We start from the raw sequence: 5,315 nt of genomic DNA on the forward strand, positions 1-5,315 counted from the left end.
ACGCATCAAAGCATAAACGCATAACTTATACTTAGAACTATTTCTTCCAATTTATTTTATACAAAATACTACTAAAGCGAATCACGATAGAAATGAACAAGTTTTTGGCCCTGTTGCCAGGTATTCAGAAACAAAACTAACCAAAAATTCTGTTTGTATCTGTTGTAGGAACACTTCGGTCGAGGGAGTATTACGAGTTAAGCCTAAGCTTGTAAACGTTTATGAGTAGGGAGAGCACTCCTAAACTCAGATACGACCTCGAGATTGAAAGGACCTTCCGGCGTAGGAACCGATCTAACCGTCGTCGAAGGTTGAGGCAGCAATTTCTCAAACAACAGAACAGGCAACAAGTAATGGTAGAAGAACAGGTAAATTAGCAACTAGCTCATGCTGCACAAAATCAAATCCTGATGGCAGATAGCAGCACACGTCCCATGAGGGAGTATGCATCCCCTATACTGTATGATTTCTCTCTAGGAATCATAAACCCTATGCCAGATGGAACCAAGTTCGAGATGAAATCTGTTATGCTCCAAATGCTCTAGTCTGCCAGACAATTTGGGGGTGGTCGTGGTGAAGATCCTCATGCCCACATGAAGCATTTCCTGGAAACGTGTAATTCATTTGTGATTCCTGGAATCACCCCAGAGGCTGTCTCTTATACACATCTAGATGTGTATAAGAGACAGGAGGCTAAAGAGATACTAGACCGCATTGTTCAACACAATATGGAATGGGTGGATGATACAGATGATGGAAGAGCTGACAGGAAGAAGAGATCTCAGAATGTTAATTCTATTGATGCCAACGCAATAGCCACACCTGTCTCTTATACACATCTAGATGTGTATAAGAGACAGATACATATGATGGAAGAGCTGACAGGAAGAAGAGATCTCAGAATGTTAATTCTATTGATGCCAACGCAATAGCCACACTTTCTGCTCAAGTGGCTACCATGACCAGCCTTCTGTAGAACATAACGCTGGGAAACGCATCAAATCAGCAAAAGGTGAATCAGATAGAGGCGTTTGGGTAGCCCATGGTTAGCTGTGTGGGCTGTGGAGATCCTCACTCCTATGCTGAATGTCCACAAAACCCTCAGTCAGTATGTTTCATAAAAAACAACCCATTCTCTAATACATATAATCCTGGATGGAGAAACCATCCGAATTTTTCTTGGACAGAAGAAAATCATCAGGAACACCACCCAAAGGCGAACCATCAGCAAAGAAATGGACCGCTGCCTGCATTTCAACAAACGCATCAGCAACATCAATAGCCCTTTAATAAAGGAGGACAGGCGTCGAGCTCAGGATCTCCGCGTGAGAACCTATTGAAGGAGTACATAGCCCAGAATGACGCGTTGCTTAAAAGTCAAGCGTCATCTATCAGAAACCTGGAAATCCAGGTAGGGCAGATAGCAAGCGAGTTGAAAAACAGGCAGCCTAGTTTTCTACCTAGCAATACTGAAACACCTGGGAACAATAATGGGAAGGAGCAATGTCACGCGGTGACGCTACAAAGTGGAAAAGCTCTTGAAGAAAGAAGAATGAATTCAAGAAATAGCAGTCCTTTGAAAGAACACATCACATGCTGAATGGATCAGGAAGAAAGAACGCCCGAGACTACAAGCCATTCAAAACCCAGTACATCTAACGCGGGAAAGCCAGAAGTGACTTTGATGCACCATTTCCTAGGCATCTGATGAAGAAGAATGATGAACAACAATTCAAACGCTTTCTTGAGCTCCTAAAGTAGCTGCATATCAACATTCCACTGATAAAGGCTTTGAAGCAGATGCCAACATATGTCAAATTTTTTAAGGACATTTTGACAAAGAAGAGAAGAGTCAACGAGATGGAAGAAATAGCGCTAACGTAGGAGTGTAACGCGTTAGTAAGCAACAGTCTACCAAAGAAGCAAAAGGACCCTGGGAGCTTCACAGTTCCTTGTTCGATAGGAGGATTGGATGTGGGTCATGCGTTGTGCGATCTAGGAGCCAGTATTAATCTCATGCCACTTTCAATTTTTAAGAAATTGGGGATTGGCGAAGCACAACCCACTTCTGTTACTCTTCAGCTCGCTGACAGAACAATTAAGTACCGAGAAGGGAAGATTGAAGATGTTCTAGTGAAGGTTGACAATCTCATATTCCCAGCATAGTTTATTATCTTGGACTATGAAGCAGATAGGGAGATACCAATTATCCTTGGATGCCCGTTCTTAGTTACTAGGAAAGTTTTAATTGACGTGCATAAAGGCGAATTAACTATGCACGTGGACAATGAGGAGGTGAAGTTTAATGTGCTCAATGCATTAAAATTCCCAGATAGTGAAGATTGTCAACTAAACAGTATTGAGTTGCCTGAAGAAGAGACTCATATATGTGAGGTCCTCGTGTTGGAGGAGAACCTGAAAGAATCAGAGCAGCCAAGTCTGAGTGAGCGGCGGACAAAACCAACGCGTCCATCACTTGAAGAACCACCAAAACTCGAGTTGAAACAGTTACCTGGACACTTGAAATATGCGTTCCTTGGAACCAACAACACTTTACCTGTGATCATTTCCTCAAATCTCACAGAGCCTAATGAGCAATCTCTCTTACAGATGCTGAAAAAGCACCAGTGTGCAATGTTGGACGCTTGCGGATATTTGTGGCATTAGTCCATCTTATTGCCTGCATAAGATTAGGCTAGAAGAAGGGAAGTCGGGGTCAATCGAGCCTCAAAGAAGGCTGAATCCCATAATGAAAGAAGTGGTTAAGAAATAAATTCTAAAATGGTTGGACGTGAGACTTATTTATCCTATCCTATATCCAATAGTAGTTGGGTAAGTCTAGTCCAATGCGTTCCCAAGAAAGGGGGAATGACCATGATAGTCAACAGCAATAATGAACTCATACCCTCGAGGACTGTCACAGGCTGGCGCATCTGTATGGATTACAGGAAACTCAACGCAGCAACTAAGAAAGACCACTTCCCCTTTCCTTTCATTGATCAAATGCTTGACAGACTTGCGGGTAAAGAATTTTATTGCTTTCTCGATGGATACTCTGGTTACAACCAGATTCTGATAGATTCAGAAGATCAAGAGAAGACTACGTTTACTTGTCCCTTTGGAACATTTTCATTCAGACGCATGCCTTTTGGGCTGTGTAATACACCTGGGACATTTCAAAGATGTATGATGGCTATCTTCTCTGACTTCCTAGAAAAGACCGTTGAAGTCTTCATGGACAACTTTCATTCTTTGGAGACTCATTCTAGTCATGCCTAGATAATTTGGAGGCCTTCCTCACTCGATGCGAGAAAAAAAACTTGGTGCTGAATTGGGAGAAATGTCACTTCATGGTGACTGAAAGAATTGTCTTAGGTCACAAAGTATTTAAGGTTGGCTTTGAAGTAGATGAAGCCAAAATAGATGTCATAGCAAAACTTCCACCACCATCAAATGTTAAAACTTTAGGAAGTTTTCTAGGGCATGTCGGCTTCTATAGATGGTTCATTAGAGGTTTCTCTCAGAATACGCGACCTCTGAGCGCATTACTAGAGGCGAATCGGCCCTATGACTTTAGTGAAGACTGCACTTACGCGTTTGAAACCTTGAAGTATGCATTGACGACAGCCCCAATACTGATAGCACCGGACTGGACGCAGCGCTTTATTCTCATGTGCGACGCGAGTGATGTGGCAGTAGGAACAATGTTAGGGCAAACGAAAGGTAATTTGATACACCCCATCTTCTATGCGTCCAAAACACTAAATGACTCTCAGGAACACTACACCACTACTGAAAAAAAAATGTTGGCTATAGTGTTTGGCATTGAAAAGTCTCGATCTTACTTAGTTGGTGCGTCAGCCACCATATACACCGAACACTTAGCCATAAAATTCCTTATGAGCAAAAAGGACGCAAAGCCAAGGTTGATAAGATGGATGCTATTGCTACAAGAGTTTGATATTGATATCCAGGACAGAAAGGGAACAGAAAATTAGGTGGCTGAACACCTGTCCAGGCTAGAGAATCAAGAAATGCAAGCCCAAAAAGGTGAAATCAAGGACACATTTCCTGATGAAAGCCTGTTTAGAGTTGAAGGCAGGGAACCTTGGTATGCGGACATAGTCAATTATTTAACCACCAAGCAATTCCTTGGGAACTTCAACTCTAAACAAAAGAAGTGGTTAATTCATGACAGCAAGTTTAATTTTTGGGATGAACCGTTTCTATATAAACAAGGCTCTAACTCCATAATGCGTCGATGCGTTACGGAGGAGGAGACACAACGCATATTAGCTGAGTGTCATGACTCTCCGTACGGAGGGCATTTCGGTGGGCAAAGAACCGCAGCGAAGGTTCTTCAAAGCAAATACTTTTGGCCCACCCTCTTTAAAGACTCGAGGGAGTTTGTTCGAAAATGTGACCCCTATCAACGCACTGGGAATATTTCTTCAAGGGACGCAATGCCCTTGAACAATATTCTCGAAGTTGAGTTGTTTAATGTTTGAGGCATAGATTTTATGGGACCTTTTCCCCTGTCCTGTGGCTAATAGTACATCCTGCTTGCAGTAGATTATGTATCTAAGTGGGTAGAAGCAGTAGCCTGTGCTAGGAATGGTGCATCCACTGTATCTAAGTTTCTTACCAGGAACATCTTTACACACTATGGAACGCTAAGAGCCCTGATAAGCGACGAAGGTACGTACTTCATTAATCGCATCATTTCCAAATTACTTGCAAAATATAATGTCAGGCACAAGATCGCCGCTGCTTACCACCCATAAACAAACGATCAAGCGGAAGTATCAAATCGAGAAATCAAGTCTATCCTGGAGAAAGTCGTCAATGCAATGTGGAAGGATTGGGCACAGAGGCTGGATGAAACGCTTTGGGCCTACAGGAATGCTTTCAAAACTCCTATAGGTATGTCTCCATACTCTCTTGTATTTGGAAAAGACTGTCATTTACCTTTAGCGTTGGAGCACAAGGCATTTTGGGCAGTTAAGAAATTAAACATGAACTTGGACGCCGCGGGCGCTCAACGCAAACTTCAGCTCAACGAGCTCGAGGAGTGGCGATTGAACGCATACGAGAACAACAAGCTGTACAAAGAAAAGACAAAGTGTTGGCATGACCAAAGCATCAGTAAGAAAGAACTTGTTGTTGGCTAAAAAGTTCTATTGTTCAATTCACGTCTGCGTTTGTTTCCACGAAAACTAAAATCCAGGTGGTCAGGACCCTTTATCATTAAGACAATCTTTCCATATGGAGCTATGGAAATAATGCGAGAAGATGGCACCAACGCATTCAAGTAA

General features: G+C 42.5%; 1 pseudogene; it reads left to right on the top strand.

Moving 5' to 3' along the window:
• The first annotated feature begins 221 nt into the window (after positions 1–221).
• Positions 222–5,315, top strand: LOC120079647 (annotated as a pseudogene).

Source organism: Benincasa hispida, chromosome 1 (genome assembly GCF_009727055.1).
Source record: "Benincasa hispida cultivar B227 chromosome 1, ASM972705v1, whole genome shotgun sequence".
Classification (NCBI taxonomy): Eukaryota; Viridiplantae; Streptophyta; class Magnoliopsida; order Cucurbitales; family Cucurbitaceae; genus Benincasa; species Benincasa hispida.